The sequence below is a fragment of the Anoplolepis gracilipes genome, chromosome 10 (assembly GCF_047496725.1).
Source record: "Anoplolepis gracilipes chromosome 10, ASM4749672v1, whole genome shotgun sequence".
In the NCBI taxonomy this organism is placed as follows: Eukaryota; Metazoa; Arthropoda; class Insecta; order Hymenoptera; family Formicidae; genus Anoplolepis; species Anoplolepis gracilipes.
Genome location: NC_132979.1, coordinates 9,710,893 through 9,733,271, shown reverse-complemented (window position 1 = coordinate 9,733,271; position 22,379 = coordinate 9,710,893). Strand labels below are relative to the sequence as shown.

At 37.2% G+C, this 22,379-nt stretch overlaps 1 pseudogene; it reads right to left on the bottom strand.

The window, feature by feature from the left end:
* Positions 1-300: 300 nt before the first annotated feature.
* Positions 301-20,212, bottom strand: LOC140670360 (uncharacterized; annotated as a pseudogene).
* Between the last annotated feature and the right edge of the window lie 2,167 nt (positions 20,213-22,379).

The following is a 22,379-nucleotide window of genomic DNA, read 5'->3' as shown; positions in this document are numbered from 1 at the left end:
AATCACATTGTAATTAATAAAACAAATAATTTAATATAATGGTAAATGTATTATAGAATATAACAAAAGTAAAAACAATATTTTTATTATTTTGCAATCTTCTATCTTTAATCTATATAATCAATTTGAATATATTTATTCCACTATGTAATGATATGCAGATAAAAGAATTACAATTTAATTTATTTCTCCATTTCTGATAACATCAACTGAGCTAAGTGTCGCATCTTTTGTGCTGTTTCTCAAAGACACAATATTATTGAGACAAAACACAAAGTTTGGTCTATCATTCGCCACATTTCAACAATGCTGCATCAATTCGTACAATGTCGGTGGACAGTTGAGAGGTTTCGGCAATTTGCCTCCCGAGCGCACATACTCTAATACTTGGTCATTACTTTTGGCGGGATAAGGCTGCTCACCTAATGACATAATTTCCCACATTAGCACTCCGAATGCCCAAACATCGCTTTGTGAAGTAAATATTCCGTCCACTAAAGATTCTGGTGCCATCCAGCGAACAGGAAGTAAACCTCCTCCTCTCTAAAACATAATTTTAGCGCAGTATCTCTTTTGCCAAAAGCATTCACATATTTTTAAAACTAGAAATATGTGCAGTTAAAGTTAAGTCATTTTCTCTACATATACTATACTAATAAAAATGGTTTTTTTTCAAATCAATTTACAAATGTATAATATTATTACAATGTAAAAATAGAAAACAAAGTTTTATTTTCTCTTACGTGTCTATAAGTGTATTACTTTATTTATTAAATAATGTATATTAAATAATTGTATATTTACTTTGCGGTAATACTGATCTTTGTAAATATCTCTAGCTAATCCGAAGTCACCGATTTTCACAATACGATTTTCACGGTTTCTCGAGGATATTAAGCAATTTCGACAAACGAGATCTCTATGCACAAAGTGTAGTTTTTCTAAAAAGCAACAACCTCACATAACATCTTCGCACATGACAAATAAGTCTTGCAGTCGCAAAGCCTGTGAATTTGATGGTTGGAATGTCCTACTCTCTCTCAAATATGTCAGTAAATCAACTTCCATTAATTCTAATATGAGCCATGGTGAATCCCCGTCTATACAGATGCTCAACAATCTTAGAACATACGTGTGGCGAAAATGACTCATAAACTTAGCTTCTCGCAAAAATTCCGTTATCTGTTGCGAGGAAGCATAGCTGCGTAGCATCTTTATAGCGACAGGCATTGGGCCCGGCTCTTTTAAATCCTTAACAGTTCCTTGAAAAACCTGCAAGATATTTTATAGTCAACACAAGTTGATAAAATACACGTTAGAAATAAATTTAAATTATTAAACTGCTTACAAAAAAATTGAACTTAGAAATTCTCTTTATTAAAAAATAATAAATAATTAAGTCTTAATTTCAAAATTTTCTGATTAAAAAATTAACAAAAGTTTTCAAGAATACATTTAAGCCATAAAAAATTATTTTTTTACCTTTCCAAACGCACCACTACCTACAAGCTTTGTTAGAGTAATTTGTTTTTTTTTTTTCGACTATGGTTAATGTAAGTTTGTTTCGAATCAATTGCAATCTAGAAGCGTACATCGCATTAGATTGGACATTCCCGGATTGAGGTATTTCGTCTAAAGTTGCTAATTCGATATCATTCATTGTTGAAGGCGAAACTTGTTCATTATTACTTTCTTTCCATTTTCGGTATGCTGTTAGATAACGTTATGATATACTCATTATTAATTTTATGTATTAAAAACTTAAAATAATTTTCAACAAGTAAACTAATTTTAACAGAACTCTCTATACATGTATAAATCTAAAATAATTTGCAATTAAAGTCCGAAATTTATATCAAATGTACTTACAATAATACAAGCAGCAAATACAAATTACAGCAATGACAAGACCAGCGACTGTTAATGTAATTTTTAGATGATATTGCGTAACAGATATTCCGATAGATTCTGTTAAATCAATGATTTCGCTTGATTTACTTCCTACAATAGATTCTTCAAAGCTTTTGTTTTCAGTTCTTACACAAAATTGATATTTCTGATTTATTTGTTTTGTAGTTATCTAATAGTAATTTTTTGTTCCGTTATAATATAAATTCCAATCTTCGTTTATATCAGTCTGATTAGTCATTTTGTAATTATTTTTGACAATTAAACTTTCCAATCTATACACATCTTTTCTATAAATCTTTGCTCGCACAGGTTCTCAATTTAACTAATACAGGTCCTAGGAGCAAAACTTGTATATTGTGTTATTATATAATAAAGCGAATGTTTTAAGTGCGCCAGGAATGCTTACTTATCGAGACTATAAAGTTTCATGTACCTATTAAATCAGGAACATGTGCCAGCTCAGGATTTATCCATAGCATAATTTTGTATCAATTGGGAAAGCTTTAATTGTCAAAGGTAATTACATAATTATTAATATCAATTTAACTTGCAAAAATGAGCAAGCATAAAACGCATTGGAACAAATTAAACAAAGTAATTAAAAGATTTTGTATTACATAGATATTTTTACTTAAAAGTTTTTACTGAAATTTTTAATTTCAAAAATTTATGAAAACATTTCTACAAAATAAATACATGATATCATAAAGCATTCATTTATTTTACCTTGTGTTTTATATAGTTGTACAGAATTACTCATAGCTATGATTTCACTTATATAATCATCTGAAATATTAACTTTTTGAGCATATTTTAATGTATTTTCTTTGTTTTCCAGAAGTGCATACTTTTTTTCTAAAATGTAGATTGTTTTATTGATACTAGTGTACAAGTAAAGGTTTATCTTGTCAATTGTTAAATATGAAAAAGACATTTTATTGTTTTGAACCGTTAAAATCAGGTTGCAACTACAACATATATGTCTGTTGCAATTAAGTAATTTTTCGATTCTTTACATATCTAGTACATTAATGGTTTGTCAATATTCGTGTAATCAACCTGAATGGAGATAACGTTTTTCAATTGCTTTTTGTATGCACAGGAACATGAATTATTCTTAAAAAAAGGTTTTATATTTTTTCCATTAAAATCCGATTGCATTGCTTTACGATTAAATGCAAAATCAACAATTTCTACCCAATAAAAATATCTGGAAAAAAAAGCGTATTATTCGCTAATTATAAAACATTATTTTAATCGTATATCGCACACGCATGCACAGAATCTATGTGATTATTTAAAATTTTTGTAATTCTACGTCAGTTTATGATTCTATAATATATGATCTTAATTAAGATATAATAAGAGAGTTCTAATACAGGGATCTGAGCGGGGGGTGAGGTAAGCGAGGAACTGATTACTTCAGCCCCCGGTACTGATATGAGTGGGAAGGGGGGTACCAAATGTCCCCCCAGATTGAGGGGGAAGGCGAGTACCAAATGTCCCCCCAGATTGAGGGGGAAGGGTGGTACTAAAACCCCCCTGATTAAGGGGGGGCATACATATGGTTCCGCACGTGGAGAGAGTGTCCTCTCCGACTGACTGCGGAGGTCTGATGGTGAGAGAGAGGAATGTCAACTGTTATAGATAAAATAATCACCCCACTATTTATCCATAATGTATATTTGCAATAAATAATTACGTTCGCAACGCGGTAGAGGAAGACGTTCGCAACGTAGTAGAGGGAGAAGGTGCTATAGGCGTTCGCAACGCGTTAGAGGGAGACGGTGTTATAGGCGTTCGCAACGCGTTAGAGGGAGACGGTGCTATAGGCGTTCTATATAGCGTAGGACAAGGAGAGTATGACGTGGTGTGAGAAGGAAAGCGCTGTATGTGTATGACAAGGAGTGCATGATGATCGGAAAAAGGAGAGTATGATGGTAAGAAAAGGAGAGCATGATGGTAGGAAAAGGAGAGCATGATGGTAGGAAAAGGAGATATGGGTGCGAGAGAAAGAATAGAGAGAAAGGAGGATAGCGAGAAGGAGAGCGTGTTATGGGGTGCGAGAGAAAGAATAGAGAGGAAGGAGGATAGCGGAGGCTAAGGCGTACGCGAGAAAAAGATAATTTTTGTATGTTAAGTTTTTTTTATAATGTTAAATGTTATTTTATTATATATCTTATTATCTAATTATATCTAATATTAATAATAAGAGGAAGAAGGATGGGATAGATGAAGAAGGCGCAAATAAGTAATATATATATATATATATATATATATATATATATATATATATATATATATACAGGGTCTCCCAGAACAACCTTCCGTCCGTAAAATGACGTATTTCTGACACAATTCTAAAACAATTTTTCCTTACCAAAATTTGATTTGAAGCGTAGTTTTTGTGTTATAAGCAAAAATAGTTAGCAAATCACGCGTCGAGTATAGAAGGTAGGCAGGAGCGGCACGGCACACCGCGAGCGCGGGCGCAGCTGACCGTCCGACGGGTCATTACCGCCGCATGAGTTGCTAACTATTTTATCTTATAGCATAAAGTTATGCTTTAAATAAAATTTTGGTAAAGAAGAAAATGTCTTATAATTATGTCAGAAATACGTGTTCCTTAAAATAACATTACTTTAATGACCAAAAGTTCTTCCGGATTGCCGGCCGTCGGACGCTGCGATCAGCTGATTGCTACACGCGATGTGTGTATGTCTGAATGTGTGCATAAAAAGAAGGGACAGAGTGAGTAAAAGAAAGAGAGAGAGAGAAATAACCGCCTCCGCGACGGCGACGCTCCTTCGATTGTCATCGACATTGTCGTCAACGACTTCAGACTGATCGATATATTGATTTTCCGGCTCAGCTGAGAGACACATCGCGTGTAGCAATCAGCTGATCGCAGCGTCCAACGTTATTTTAAGGAACACTTATTCCTGACGTAATTATAAGACATTTTCTTCTTTATCAAAATTTTATTTAAAACATAATTTTATGCTATAAGATAAAATAGTTAGCGACTCATGCGGCGGTAATCACCCGTCGGACGGTCAACTGCGCCCGCGCTCGCGGTGTGCCGCGCCGCTTCTGCCTGCCTTCTATACTCGACGCGTGATTTGCTAACTAATTTTGCTTATAACACAAAAACTACGCTTCAAATCAAATTTTGGTAAAGGAAAAATTGTCTTAGAATTGTGTCAGAAATACGTCATTTTACGGACGGAAAGTTGTTCTGGGACACCCTGTATATAAATGAGTTTAACATAAATTTTTATTTAAAAAGTGTGTATGTGTATACATATAAAGTGTGTGTATGTGTGTTTTAAAATTTAAAAAAGAATTGAAATTGTAGTAGAAAATTTAAAAAATTAAAAATCTGTAGGGGCGAGGCGCCAGGGGAACTCGTCATAGCTGCGCCTGTAACAGAAATGAACATTTTTATTAGTACTTTAAAGATATTTTCTAAAATGATAAAAATTATAAATACTCACAATCTATTCGGAGTCTCTCTCATCTGACGACCTGGAGTCCTCCTTCAGAGTTTCGCGGAGCCACAGTTCCTCTGTCTCCCACACCTCATACGGAAGCTCACCAAAGAGTTTCCGCAAACAAAAACGATCCTCGTTAAACTAAGGAGTCACCTCCTCACACTTCCGGTTCTTGGGAATGTCACCCCAAAGATCATCACGCACCCATGCGTATAACTCTCTCTCGTGGCGCCGGAACATCCTTTTAATTTGTAAATATTTACAAATCCCTTAATTTTTATATCAGCCTGTGACTCGTACTGTAAAAAAACATTATTATTAGTACTATTAGTAACGCTATTAGTACCAATATTATTAAAAAAAGTAAATACTTACGTTTTTAAATGTTACTATATTTAGCACAACTCTATTAATTCATGTGCGAGGTCCCTCATCGTCCTTACCAAATAACGCCAGTTTTGAGTAAAAATTATATCCACTAACGAACACATCTCGTGGTGTGGCATCCTTAAAACTTGCACACTTTAGTCGTTCACAGTCTTGATGAAAGTTCTAACGGAGTTAGCCAACGTCTCGGGAAAGAAAAATTGGGGATGTATAGCAGCGAGGTCGATAGACAAAAGATCCTTTGAGCCTTTTTCAGTTTTTTTCAACACATGTGTGTGTATTAAATGAGTTATGTACAAGTCACTTTCTTCTTTCTTCTAAAAAGTCTATCCTTCTTTCTCTTTTTATCTGTAGCAGCCTCTCTTTTTGAAGATACTTTATTTCCGCAACAACAGGATCTTCAAATTGCATAAGTTCTATATCAGTATTTTCATTGACCACATCACATAAAAAATCTATATCGTCACGGATCTCGAAAAACAGTTTTATCGATCTTGTATAAGTCTTTGGTAAACCAATTTCACGATTTTGTAAAAATTGCACTACAGAATTCATGGCACTACCGAAGGCGTTGTAGTTTATGCGGTACTAAACTATTCAAAAGTTATAGCACCGTGTGTGCGGCTGTCGTATGATGAAATCGATTTAAATATTCGGTTACAAATGTATACGACAAAGCGAGAGATAATATTTTGGTTAAATGATAACATAAACAGAACGTCGACAGTACGGATGTTTGCGCTAAAGAATAACGCGCCGACAGTACGAATGTTTGCGCTAAAGAATAACGTTTCGCATAGTGGGTGGGCATTATCATGTATATTTGACTATAAATATAAATAATAAATATAATCAGGCGTTCTATAGTACGATGTGGTGTAAGAATGAAGGTGCTGTATGTGTAGGACAAGGAGTGCATGACGATAAGAAAAGAAGAGCATGATGGTAGGAAAAGGAGATATGGGTGCGAGAGAAAGAATAGAGAGGAAGAACAGCGCACATGGTGAGAGAAAGAATAGAGAGGAAGGAGAGCGCGCATGGTGAGAAAAGGATAGCGCTATAGACGTAGGACAGGGAGAGTATGATGTGTAAGGAAAGGAGAGAGCATGATGGTAAGGAAAGAAGGTGACAGTAAAAGAAATATAAATGTATAAAAATTCCAAATTTATTTAAAATTAAAAAAATATAATTACAGAATATAGAAAATAATACTTGAACTTTAGTTTTTAATGTAAATATGGGTTGATTGAACCTTCATGATGATAATTCGACCATCAATTGAATATTTTAAATACATTTTGTAAAGCGCAATTTCGTACATGTCTATCGCAACGCAGAGTAGCATCTAATTTATCTAAAGCAGGAACGTCATCATAGTCGTTATCCAATGTCTCGATAATAAGACCGATTCTCGCATTGTCTTCCAGTAAATTTGTCAACCATTCTCGTTTTTCATGTCCTTTGACATACACTCGAGACGATGCATCTTTCAACGTCACAGCCTCAGTGATTAAACGTTTAGCCATGTAATATGGAACGTTTCCATCTTCCCATTGCAGATTGTGATGTTTTCCAACCAACCATGCAACCTGAGATCTCTCAGACCTCGTGAACAAACGGAATGGTGTAAAACTCGTAAAAATATAATGAGACAGTACAGATCCTTGAGTCAGAATCGCAATTTCTTTCACGATAAATTTTTTATCGATAATAAATCCTTGAAGATCCACAAACGTTGGCACAACCATAATGAAAAGATATTAGCGAGAACTACGACGACGAACGACTGACGTTAATCATCGAGTATCGCAAGTTTTTATGTTATATGATCCAGTATGCGATTCTCCAATTTCGTTTACAGAAGATTCGAACGTTGGTTGGTTGATAAGACGAGCGTTTCTGCTCGTGTTGATTCATGTAATTTTACGTACTACGTTCGTTAGAGGATTGTATTCGACAACGCGATCATGCAAAATGAGACAATAAGCGGTAGTGTTTGCCGGCACATTTTCCTTACAATCAAATTCTATTCTTACGTCTACGGTAGCATTTTTCACCGATTCGTTTTGTCGAGAACAATCGATGATTACAAACGGACCGTAAAGTAGAAACAGTGAGACGGTGAGGCTCGGTTCGAGGTACTCGTATCCGTAATAGTTTTTCCAGAAACGCGCGTATGTGTCGTATAGAATCGACCATCTGTTTTTATCGAAATCCAGATTCATGTCGTCGTACGGATAACATTCCGAGTTCAGATAAAGTTTCACGTTTGTTAATTTGCAGTCGAATTTACTCATATCCTCGAGCATAACATTCTTCCGACCTGTCTGCAGAGCAAAGATAACGTATCGTGGTTTCTCCAGCTAAGTCGCGGTCTTAATGGCCCACGAATGCTTGGTTGTACGCTGCAACAGCGGAAACTCGTACAGATCCCACGAGCGAAAACCCATGCTGAGGTAGCGTCCGCTTTCCAGAGCGCGCAGCATAGACAGCTTCTTAATTTCCCTTAACAGCACATGTGGCATTCGCCATTGTATCTTGAATATGTTGATCACAGGCTCCACCGCCGAAGCTCCAACCAGACAATTGTTGTCATTGCGCGATCGTATTAAGATCAACTCGTGACGAACGTTAATTACTATGCGTCTGTAATCCTCGCAAAATCCCAATAACATGTAGAGCGGTACGCAAAAATTAAAGTGTCCATTCACAGTAGTTGGATCACTCCAGCCAGCATTTCTCATAATCACGCTTCTTTCGGACGATATTGTTACATAGTTTTTGAGCATACTTATTATTCCCACGTTTCTGTTGTGATCAATCTCCACGCCATTGAGTTCGTATCGAATCTCGTCAAACATGAATGCTACGCAATTATTTTGCAGTACTACATTAGATCCGTCAGTTAGATTGTTTATCTTCAATTCTCCTTCGATGTATAAGAAACTCTCGTACGGCAATGTATACAGATCCTGTTGTTGTATGGGTATTCTTATCTCGTCACTGTGTCCGAACGTTGTGTTGGCGAATGGGTTGTATGCGTGAGTCTCAATCTTGACGATGCGATCGTCAAAGATCGGTTCGTCCATGATGTTGAGAATGTCAGTCATCGTTCAAATGTTTCGCACCGCGAATCCCAAAGATTGTAAAAATGCAACGTTTGATGCGTTCAATTTCTTTTTCTTAGTGCAAGATGATTGCGTATTAGCAAATCTCGATGTTGTTGTTGTTGTCGCGGGCATCGTAAAGATTGTGTTGTTTCTCACGTCTTACGATCCGTTCAACACGAGCATCACACGCTAATTTTGCCGCCGTCGTACATGCACTCTAATGGTGATCTCTTCTCCTCGAAAATCGAGTAATCGTCCTTCCTGATCGACAACGCGTAACGTTAAATCCGTAATGCTCCGTACGATGATCAGTAGGTTAATGATGTGCGCTGGTGTTTCCGATATCTTATATCCTAGTGGTACCCTCGTGAAAATTCATGTATCGTATGAACGAGTTTACCGTTGTTGTACGCACCCGCGGTGACATTACATTCGATGCGGATAATGTTCACGTTGATAATGTTAATCGGCATGTCCGACTCGTACCATTTTTGCAGCTGCAATATACGGTTCGAGAATCCTAGCAGCGATCCAATGTTGTTAGGCTTGCTAAAATTTATTCTGTAGGCGCATTTGATCTCGTTTTTCATCGTATTGTAATTAGCGCGGAGCATTATAGGCCATTCTCCAGCCTCAAAGTCATCGTCGTCGTCAGTGTGTTTTTTACCACCATCACGATCTGTGTGTTGCGAACGTTTTCGTGAAATTGTTTTTTTTTTAAATTCATGTATCACTTGCAGCTCGTACGATCCCTCGGGAATCGTAATTTCCGCATCGTCTTTGCCAAAGTAAAATTTATTATTAGAGGAATTCACGTTCGATATCGTTTGATAACTCTCAAAATCCGCTAGACCGAGCTCGTATTCATCATCGCTTAAATCTACGGTGGGAGAGTAATTTGCCGCGAGAACGCTGCTCTTCCCAGTCAGCGTGAATGTCATAGACATGTTGACCAAACTGTTTAACGAATACTAAGTTAAATACCGCAATGTATATCTTTAAATTCGCGTGCATCGACCGCTCGGAGAAACTGTAAGCACAATAGAGCGTAGGACAAGGAGAGTACGACGTGGTGTAAGAAGGAAGGCGCTGTATGTGTAAGACAAGGAGAGCATGATGGTGAGAAAAGGGCAGCGCTATAGGCGTAAGACAAGGAGAGCATGATGGTGGGAAAAAGGCAGCGCTATAGGCGTAGGACAAGGAGAGTATGAAGTGTAAGGAAAGGAGAGAACAAAGGAGAAGGCTGCAGTAAAAAAATATAAACGTAACTTATTAAGATATTAAAAATATTCTTGACACATTTTCAATATAATAGCTCAGATTAACTACGCATTTCGATTAAAAAATATATATAAATGTAACTTATTATATAATATACAGGAAGAAGGATAGGATTTTATAAAGAAGACACATAGCGATATATATGTTTAATATATATCGTTTTAATATATAATTTTTATTCAAAATGTGTTTTCATACTTATAATGTGTATGTGTTAAAATTTAAATTCGCGTGCATCGACCGTTCGGAGAAACTGTAAAGCACTATTGTCCGCAGATGCTGATTATAAGTTTGATAGGATATGTGATTATAATCTATTTTTGACACACTTAAATATCGTATCAATTCATTCGGCGGACGAAGATTGCCAAAACTGTCAAAATACATAGCGCGATTCCCTCTCTTTGCATACGCTACCCAGTGAGTACCCGAGCCTTTAGCGTTATCCAAATTTATGATGCCGCTCTCGTTTTGATATATACCGCCGATCGCTAATGAGTCACGCATAAAAACATCTCTAAAATACGGAATGCGCATACATTTTGCTAGTTGTAGCAGTTGTACGTTGGTAGTTGCACCCTCTGGCATTTTTAATGTCTCTTTGACTTTTTTTTTTCTTCTTTCTCATTGAGACTCCTCGTCCGTATTTGTATGGCGCGAGATACGATCCGCTACGTGTCGTTTGCCGAGGTCGTTGCTTCGCGAGTAAGCTAAATCGTGTTCACGACACGTGACGTCCAATGGGTTGATGCCTCAATCGCCTCTAGCTAATCGTTCTTGTAAACGAGTTCCCGGTCCGCAAAACTGATATCCAGGAATATGTAATTCGATAGGGAGTGCGTTTATCGCGCGATTCAACAGACCACAGCCTCTTACGGTTTTCGCTGACATTCGTAACAATTTTTTATTATCGGCGCTGGACCGTCAATGTGTGTTCGTACGGTCGATTGTAATGTTAATAACAGCGACGATAGGTCTGAACCTCCGAATCCGCCTTTATGTATTCCGGAAGTTTATCCCACAGACGTTCCACGTAACGACCAAACTGTTTCAATAAAATAATCTTCGGTATATATCGTAACTGTTGTGAGGTAAGGTTGAGAATACCACAGTCATCCGACAGTGAAAGAAACATGTTTCATACTGAGCGGTTTCGATTTGATGCGTATCTATAAATAGGCTCTCCTCCCCCTCCTCCTCCTAGGAAAGTATCGTTAAGTCTGATTAGACAAGTCATACGATTCGTGCTACAACCAACGGTAATTAAAGTAACAAATTTTGACAATAGGCTAATGACTGAAAAAGAAATACACAAACATGGAAAAATGTTATCGAATACAATACGCGGTCTCATTTGCGGCCCTTCGAATTGTGGTAAAACTAACTTGTTGATAAGCTTGATAGAAAGTCCAAACGGCATACGCTTTGAAAATTTATACATATATTTAAAATCGCTTCAACAACCAAAATATCAATATTTGGAAAATTTACTATCATCGATAGATGAAATTGGTTACTTTACGTTCTCTAATAACAGCGATGTCATTCCATCGAGAGAGGCGCTTCCGAATTTGGTTTTTATCTTTGATGACGTGGCATGTGACAAGCAAGATACGATAAGAGAGTACTTCTCAATGGGTTGACACTCAAGCGTCGATTGTTTCTATCTCTGTCAAACGTATGCCAAGATACCCAAGCATCTTATACGCGACAATGCTAATCTGTTGATTTTATTTAAACAAGACGGTACAAACTTGCGACATGTGTACAACGATCATGTAAATACTGACATGTCGTACGATGATTTTAGCGTGTTATGTCAAAAATGTTGGCAGCACAAGTATGGATTTCTAGTAATTGACAAAGACAGTTCAATGAGCAATGGACGTTACAGAAGAGGTTTTAATGAATTTGCGGTACCGTAAAATGATCAGTTGCTATCGAAACATTGACAGAGCAATGTCTACATAAAAAAACATGAGTGATAACAGTGATCGTGAAAAGATTGCGCGAAAAATTGCACAGACGAGCGAGTCAATTCGTAAAAAATATCGCGCGTTAAAAACTGGTAAAATTGAGGAAGATATAGCGTTGGAGAAACAGTTTAAGCCGATTAGCGAGCCTCTAAAACAGCTTGTTCAAAATACCATCGATGTAGAATCCGACGTATCGAAAAACGAGCCGTTTGATATACTCGAAAAAGATCATGTAGAAAAGAAAATTATTAAAGTTAAAAAACAACCAAGAATCTCATTTAATGATTTGAGCTCAAAGCAAAAACGATTAAATGTCTCATTAAATGATTTGCCGATTACTTCTACACAGAATCAAAGACGAACGATACCGGATACATCTACTCAGATAAAAATTGCGCAACCGCGTCAATTATCGTACAAGCAACCACCCGCCGACGAAATTTTTGAAACTACACCCGATTCGTTGGTTACAACGGTTCAACGTGAATTGCAAACGTCCGCAGGTGTAAACATATTTCGAGAGCATTTAGGTCCACTCGGACAAAAATATATACTAACTGTTATGAATCAAGATAGAGATAAAGCTATGGATTATGTGTATGGCATTAAGTTTTCTAACGATGGAATAATCCTCGGTGATAAACATTTTGACGTAGACAAAAATGATAATATAATTATCAATGAAGTAAAATATACGGGAACGCCGGGTCTCTATGAATTAATTTTCAAAAAAAATCCCCGACGATGAAATATACACCAAAGATGATTTGCTTAAATATAAAAGTATATTACTAGCGACGAATGCGCATAAACATGGGAACAAAGCACATAATCCAGTATTAGGGACTAAAGGATATAAATATAAAAATGTAATTGCACCGTTATTTTCTAACAGAAAAGCTGGAAAAGGTATACTACCGCGCGCTATGACTCTAAACGACAATAAGATCGACTACGTGCATTGGAACGATCCAAACGAGTTGGTAGATTGTCTGCGATTACTGGATGCTTCGCGTCGAGCCGGTAACAATGCTCACGACAATGAAATCATGTCAATTATCGAAGAACTTCGCGAAGATGGTCTTATTATAAATTGAATGATGTCTCGACAAAACTAATCAGTTGATCAGCGTCGCGTGACACTTTACGAAGCGTCGGAAAAAAATGCCTATCAACAAATTTGGCTTATTCGATTCAAGAAATGATGCAACCGGTACAAACGGCTCTTGAGATAGATTGGTAAAAAGTTATGTGCACGAAAACGCTCTGTGTCGCGTCGTTACAGACTTCGATGCGAGGTCGCATAAGATTCGCCGTGTAGCGCAACCTGAGGCTGACACCGATGCCGTAAACAAATTGTACGTGCAGTCCTGCGTTAAAAGATTAATGAATCGACAGAAAGAATCAGACGAGAAGCTTACTTCGCTTGAAAAGGACGTGCGAGCATTACAGATTGCGTTAAACAAACTTCAACGTGCGGCTAACGCTAACTCAGAGACAGCTATCAACCTAAATGAGCATCAGTAAACGGGTTAGGAGCGGCTATCGAACAGCTACGAAGGATTATCGAACGGCTGCGAACAATTATCGAACAGCTACGAAGAATTACCGAACTGCTATCTAACTACAATGAGTGGCAGTGGTAGTGAACGACCTAGTAGCAGCAGCAACAACAGCCTCGAACGAGGCTATCAGCATCTCAAGGAGGGCTGCGAACAAGGCTACAAACACGTTCTTTATGGCTACACTCAAAGTTACAAACAACTCAAGAACTCCTACGATCGTTCAAAAGATGTCTGTGAACAAGGCTACGAACGGATCAAAAGCGGCTACGAACGAGTCAAAAACGACTGTGAAAAAAGCTGCGAACGGGTCAAGAACGATTTTCAAATAGGTGAAGGACGGCGGTGAAGGACAACGGTGAACAACGCAAGAACGGATTAAGAACGGGTCAGAAAACGTGAAAAAACATAGAAAAAACGGAACTTAAAGAACGGTTATTAAAGGACGATAAACGCAAATGAGTGATAAAAAAGCAAACAACAAACGACCATCGAGAAAAACTGGCAAAACAAAGAATCAACATAGTTTGGAGAGACGGCAGTTGGTAAATGAACTGCACGCGCCAGCGAGAAAAAATTTTCCCCGAAGACACGTCATAGTGCGGGGATACGATGATCTGTGGTAAGCCGACATCGTCGAGATGCCACAGATGCGTCCGTATGCTCGAGTCAGCAAGAGATACAATTACATACTCACTGTTATCGATGTGTTGAGCAAGTATGCGTGAGTCGTACCGCTCAAGAGTAAAAGTGGAAGCGAGACGGCCGATGCAATTGCAGAGATAATTCGAGACGATGCGAGATGCCTGAAAAATTTTCAAACCAATCAAGGAAAAGAATTTTACAATGCAAATGTACAAAACCTCATGAAGAAACACAATATTAATCATTATTCGACACATTCCGTCATGAAAGCCTCGATCGTGGAACGCTTCAATCGTACTTTGAAGAATAAAATGTGGAAAATGTTTACGCTCAATGGAAACTACAAGTGGATCGACGAACTATCGAGACTCGTTGAAGAGTACAATACGCAAAAACATCGCACTATCGGTATGAGACCTGTCGATGTTACTCCAGCCGTCGCGGAGAAACTTTTAAATACGATGTACAACAACGTAAAGATTGCGGCGCCGGCGAAATTTAAAATAGGCGATTAGGTGCGTATGAGTAAATTCAAAACTTTATTCGAAAAAGGCTACACACCAAATTGGACCACCGAAGTGTTTGAAATTGTTAAGATACAGAAAACTAATCCCGTGACATATATATTAAAAGATTCGCGCGGAAATCGTCGCCGGTGGATTTTACGAATACGAACTACAACGCGTTGCTAATCCCGATATATATCTTGTGGAAAAGATATTGAGGAAGAGAGGGGATGAAGTTTTTGTGAAATGGTTGGGATTCGATAGTTTACGGAATTCTTGGATACATAAAAATAATGTATTGTAAAAGTATAACAAATATTATAAAGTTTACATATATATAATGTTACGTCCAGGCCCGTAGAAAGGATGGGTCAGAGGAAGGGCGTAACAAGAACTGTTCCGATGTCAAAAGTCTTATCAACGAGTGACTCGGTCGAGCGAGCTGCAGGTTAGTAAACAGGTAAACGACGGTTATTACTCTGTTATGCGAACACTCTCTCTCGGTGGTCCCTTTTTGGTAAGAGAATCGAATCTCTTTTACGCAGGACGGGACCTTGTGTGATCTTTCGCGTGGAGGGAGTGAGGGAGTTAAATAAGTTTACCGATTATTTAATTTTTAAATTAACATTTATTCAATTGATCCCTACCATTATACATATAACTTTATTGATATTATCAAATCCGCCTTAGAATTATTTGTATGAGTGTGTGTGTGTTTGTGTGTGTGGATCGCGGGTGTTACAAAAGTACGGAGGTCATCAACCAGAAAAAAAGGGGAACGAGTGCGAGTCTAAAGATTTTATTCTGGTTGGTATTTGTACAATAGTTTATAATAAGAAAAAAAATAATAATAATAAAGATTTACGAACAGTGTTATGTATGTTATGGCGCGATTTCGCACACGGTCGTGTCGTCCGATCTATAGTCTCGGTTGGCTCGCGAGAATCGGCGGGTCGGCGCGATTTTAGGCATACTTAGTAAAAGAACAGGGTTGAATAAAGGAGAAAGGAGACGATGAGAGAAAAGAAACAAAAGAGAAAGAAATTAAACTTACTACTTAGGCAGATTGGTTGCGTTTTAGCTGCTGGTGTAGTTGTGGTCTTACTCGGCGGGTGGTATTTGTTGAGCACTGACTCTAATAGGTTTTAAGACGTAATCGGAACTCCCGTAGTGTAAACGAATTGCTTGAGTCAGCGAACGACCGAAAAATCTGTGCCGAATGAATCTGATGTTGTACTGTCAACTGATTTAAATTTTGGATGTTCGTAATGCGCGAGTCTTCCCTTTTTATATTAAATCTTGAGGGCGTGTTAACAATTTGGGCAGGAGTATTTTTGAGATTTTGACGTGTAAAAAGCTGTCGTTCGGTGAGATCCTTCTCCTCCTTATTTTTGATTGTTGCTGATTGGTGGGCTCTGTACGGCCTCTTAGGAAATTTGGAGATTCTTCATTTGGTTATCTCCTGGGATTATGCGGCTGTTTTTATCCATTATTTATTTAGGGGATCTCGCTTTCGGTCCTTTTAGATCATTTCTTTGAACATCGATTTCAATGTTTAAAACATTTTTTTCGTTCCGCGGCCCTCTTATGACTGGTCGGGCAATTATTGCTTTATCTTTATAGAAGGTAAAGACGTGGAGCCGACAGTGCGTAGCGGCATTATTTGTTTCTTTCTTAGGATTATGCAGCTGTGTTTGTTGATTTATTCATTTAGAGGATCTCACTATCGATCCTTTCCGGTCGTTTCCTTTGAACATCGATTTCAATGTTTTAAAATATTTTTCGTCGCGCGATCCCTTTTATGATTAGTCAGGCGATTATTGCTTCATTTTCGTGGGAGGAAAAACGTGGAGCCGACAGTGCGTAGAGGCATTATTTGTTTCTTTCTTAAGATTATGCAGCTGTGTTTGTCTGTTTCGTTGTTTAGAGGATTTCGTTATTGATCCCTTCCGGTATTTATTTAGATATCGTTTTTAGTAGGTTTAAACATTATTTGATAATAACGATTCTTTTTTATTGCGCGATCCATTTTTTGTGACCGATCGGACGATTATTGTTCATTTCGTGGGAGGAAAAACGTGGAGCCGACAGGACGTAACAATAAATATATATAATATTCAAATATATACACTTTTTTCTTTTTACAACGGTATTCTGTAATGCCCCCATGGTAGCGTATCGATACTTTTAGGTATTATATACCGTTTATCATCGTGTGGACTTAGAGCAATTTTTTTCTGCCGCATGGTATACTTTATGCATTTTTGATCTTATAGTCGATTGCTGTCGCGTCATTTCAATTCCTTCGTTCAAACACTGCATGTAATCGTCAAATGTTATCGTTTTCGCGACAACGCTATTCTTGACACCTTTTACCTTTTTCGTATTCTTTTTATCATCTACTTTTAGCGCACACATTTTTGCTCTAAGCCCGACAAATTCTGTCATTATCATACCGTTGTTTTCATCCTTCATCAGACCCGGTACCTTTTTATTCACGAGCGGTATACCGTATGCATTGTATACCGCATAGTCGCTCGTGTCGAACTTGCCGATGTCGCGCTTCATATTCTCGTACACGTCTTCGTACTCAATGTGATATATGAGACTATCCGTGTCGGTGTACATGACTTTACTTTTCTTTGTACATTGGAATTATGTAATAGTGATGAAATTCGTACAAACACATCTTGGATACATCAAGTATATACATACCTACATAGATTGGTTTGTAAAACTTTCACCTCGAGTTTACGCAATTCCACAGCGATTAAATTTTCCGAAAAAACGCTCCTGCTATGAAAATTTGGTTTCGCGATCATTGCCTCTGCGCCGTACCTATCCTCCCATTTTGTTATAAGTTTAATATCTACGCGATTGCGCATATTTTCCATCGTTTTGCCGAAAACTGCATTATTTATTAATTTGTATAAATTCTTTTCAAAATCATTTTTCGCCATTGTTCTAAATTGCGTGTTTAATTCAATATATGTACGTAATCATGGAGATTGCGCGAATTGTAATATGTGATGAATTTTTGTAACGCGAAGACCGTGTCGCGTACATTGCTGCAGATTGCGGTAGTGTATTACGTATCGTTTCTTATCGTATAAGGTTGCGAGCAACTTGTTCTCTCTCTTGCCGGGTGGCTTGTCACGTGTCGGACAAAACGGTAAGTCAGTATGCGCGTCGTGAAGATGTTGCGGGTACTCGAGATCGACTTCGAGGATATAGCCTGTAGGCGAATCGGACGCGATCGATGATAGATCAAAATTGCATATATTATCGACCCATTGAAAACTAGCGTAAGGCAAAGGTTGACACATTGCCCATCCGTATAAATTATTTACATCGAAATACATTAGATACGATGACGGTTTCAATGGGTCGTATGACTGCATGTACTTGTTATTAGCATGCGCGTATCTGTTGGAACATTGACTCAAACCACCGCGTATACCTCGTTCTATAAACATTACCATATCGATGTCAGTGAGCAATTCAAACTTAATATTTGTATGCTTCAACATGACATCCCACGTGTATCCGGGAAGAGTATAGTAATGCGCAGGGTCGAGCCCGTAACTCTTGATACAATTGTCACGAAAATTTTCAAAAACATCGGCTAATAACAAGACATCAATTTTTAAATATAGATCGCTATATTCGCCTAGCGTTTTAATGGAGAATCGGTTCCAAACAGTCTCGGCGTGCGCGTAATCGCTCTCGGATACTGTGTCATCGGTCAAGGAACTGTAAAATAATTCGCGCAGAGGTAAACATGTATCGTGCAATTTTTCTACACAATCGATATATTCGTACGGAAAGACACCTTTTCGCGTTAACAAATCAGTCTTCTACCCACAAATTTTGATATTCAGATTGTAAAATTTTTAATTTATCTTTACTGAGAAAAGATGCTAATTTGTTGAGACTTGTTGTGAGAAATTTAAAAGAATCGATCAAACGTAATTTAATGTGATTTCGTGATTTGTCTTCCGTAAGTTTAACATCTTTCGTAAATGAAATGTATTTTTCTTTAGTTATCGGAAGTAGATCAATTCTTCCTTTGAACGCTATTTCCTTGATTATAAAATATGAATCGTAACCGGATAAATTGTGGAAAATAATTGGAATATAAAAGGATTCCTTATAATTTAGATTGCAATTTGAATGCGCGGGACCTCTGTACCGCCCAGTGAGGTGACAATGATCGTGTACGCGCGTATCGTCTTCCACGAATGGTTTCTCATATATATGACATTGAGTAGCGCTATTAAACTTTTCCAATTCTTCACGCGTCAAATTTATTATGGGAAGATTTGTAGATAAATTTGTTTTCACGCGCGTTGCTAAATTTTTTAATTCTTCAGCAAACCATGCAACGCAATTGGCTTCGCGACGAGAATGATACGCGGATAACGAATTATCGTACGAGCAATGTACATAATAAGCGATACTAAACACTTGATGATGCTGGTATACATTTTTTTCTGCTTCTTCTTTGTCCGTCTTTCTCAAAACACATTCCAGGTAGGCATACACGACGAAATGAACCTGCTCCTTCTTGTTATAGTTGTTAAAAGCGAGCCACTTATCTTTATCACTCGGTAATCGAATAGCACAGTCATTCATCTTCTCGCAGTCTACAGTATGTGACTGTAGTTTCTCATTCGAATAAAAATAATGTAGACATCTAATAAAAAAAGAAATAATAATTATATATATTTTAACATCTATAAAATAGGAATAATAATTATATATTTTGAAGAAAAATCAATAATATTAAATATACATACCGATCGCAGATATGTTTTTGTCCATTGTGTTTATTGAGTTGCGAACTCACGAGCCGGGATAAATTCTTGATCCACGCGAAATGTCCTATATCTTGCGCATCTTGAATGTAGAGCAAATTGGCGTGCTTGTCCCTCTTTTACTCCGAAAGACGAACAGGAACAATATTTTCGTTTTCGATGGTATACACATTGATTGAAATATTGCTGTTAATTTCAAACTTTTTAATTTGATTAAGAGTCACTGGAAACTCAATGTCTCGAAGATTTAGTACATCTGTATAACGCGGGTACGATAATTCTCGTTCAACGCTTTTTTCAGCGGGATACATAGCAGCAGTCACTGCCCATGCAAAACATGCATTGTCTTTGGATCGCACGTTAACTACCGCTCGTTTCATCATTATCTTTCGCAGTAATATAATATGACATCCCGCACGCATAGGATTATATTTATTTATATTTACAGTCAAATTAAGTATACGCGATAATGCCCACCCACTATCACGTTCTTGAAATTCTTCGAGAGATGCTAAAGTGGGCTCGATAACACGTTGCTTGTACCATTCGCGTAAATCAGATGTACGAAATAGTTTACAGTTTTTTGTACTTACACTTTTATTGTCGTGCTTTTCACCCGCCACAAACTCACCGTTAAACACAGTATTCACTTTCACACTGCAGTGTGTTTTGATAGCGTCTTGCACATGTTCGAGCACGATATCACTCGCGTCTTCGAGAAACTGGCGAGGTTCGATATAATTGATATTGATTATCGCATCAGTTGATATACGGTTCTCGAACGCTGTATCAATTTCTCGCCAAAATAATGCAGCTTGATGCGCGCTGTGTCCGGCACCCGCGTGTAACGTTTGCAACGCATTTTTCAGTCCTTCGAGTCGCGCGATCTTTGTGATCAACAATTGTTGATATCCGATTGATATTCGCGGTCGTTTAATTCGACTCTGCTCTTCCAACGACTTGATATATTCATCGCATCGCACCTCCCACGCAAAGTACTCCTCCACCGAATTTATCAAGGTGGATTGATGTGTTAAAACCTGCTCCATTTTTTACATATAAGGTACACTCGCGCAAGCTTCGACAATAATGGCAAAATGTGACTCTCTGTTCTGATTTATATCTAATCATTATATTCTTTTTGCGTTGCGAAACGTTATTCTTTCGTGTAAACATCCGTCATTTCTATAATATCACGTCTCTTTATCTCACACATATTTCGTGGTAATGTAATATAATATGACATCCTCTACGCATAGGATTATATTTATTATTTATAATCAAATTAAATATACATAATAATGCCCACCCACTATGCGAAACGTTATTCTTTAGCGCAAACATCCGTACTGTCGGCACGTTATTCTTTAGCGCAAACATTCGTACTGTCGGCGCGTTATTCTTTAGCGCAAACATTCGTACTGTCGACGTTCTGTTTATGTTATCATTTAGCAAAAATTTTATCTCACGCTTTGCCGTATACATTTGTAACCGAATATTTCAATCATCGTATACATTTGAATCGATTTCATCATACGGCAGCCACACACGGCGCTCGAGAAAGCACGTGGAGATGCGATTTTTAATAATTTTTAGCAGCCTTACATTGGCGCTTGCAAAATTACGTCACAAATACTCCTCTCCTCATTACGTTTTGCGATATTACAAATTGCTCGCAGTACTTTCAATAGTTTAGTATCGCATCAGTTGTCCGTGCATAAAGTTGTGCTAAAAAATGTGCTCCACAAAAGAAACCAGCAAGATAAATTTTTACATTCCGATTGAGAACGGTGAAATTCAATCAAAGAAAATGTAAGTTTCAATTATTTTCTAAATATTATTTTCTAAATATTATTTTCTAAATATTATTTTTTAATATATTTTAATATTTTATATAGCGTTTCATCTCGTCGTGCGTTTGCATACTTGGGAGAAGGTATATCTTAACCCCGACATCTTACAAATATTTGGAGATTGGAATAAGCGTTGGAGCTATGTCGTATGTGGAATTGATACTTTGTGACAACCGAGGTAATCGATTAGTATTGCCTATCGTACTCTGGCACTCATTGATGCAGAAACGTACAGACATTGAACGACATGTACATTCGACTGAAAGTCAGTCATTATGGATCTGCGATCTATCTATCCAAATGAGTGTATTAAACGGATCGAGGATTGTTAAATTAACATTATCTAATAAGTCTTTGTATATGCAACCTCAAACATTGTTACATTTATTCGATTTTGAACAATGTATCGATCATATGCATTCATGGTTGTGTCAAAATACACATCTCGTTAATGAAAAGTTTAAACAATTTTGTAACATTTTGCAACGTAACGATATTACTAATGTAAATGATGCTGTGAAAGCGATTCGCGAGAGTGACGCGTTCGATAGCGGATCACTCGTAGATTGCGAATTGTTGGCGTATGCTATAAATGATATACTTCATGATACTTGTAACAAATCTTTTTAAATAAAAATTTATGTTAAACTCATTTATATATATATATATATATAAATGAGTTTAACATAAATTTTTATATATATATATATATATTACTTATTTGCGCCTTTTTCATCTGTCCCATCCTTCTTCCTCTGTATTAGATATAATTAGATAATAAGATATATAATAAGATAACATTTAATATTATAAAAAAAATTAACATACAAAAATTAT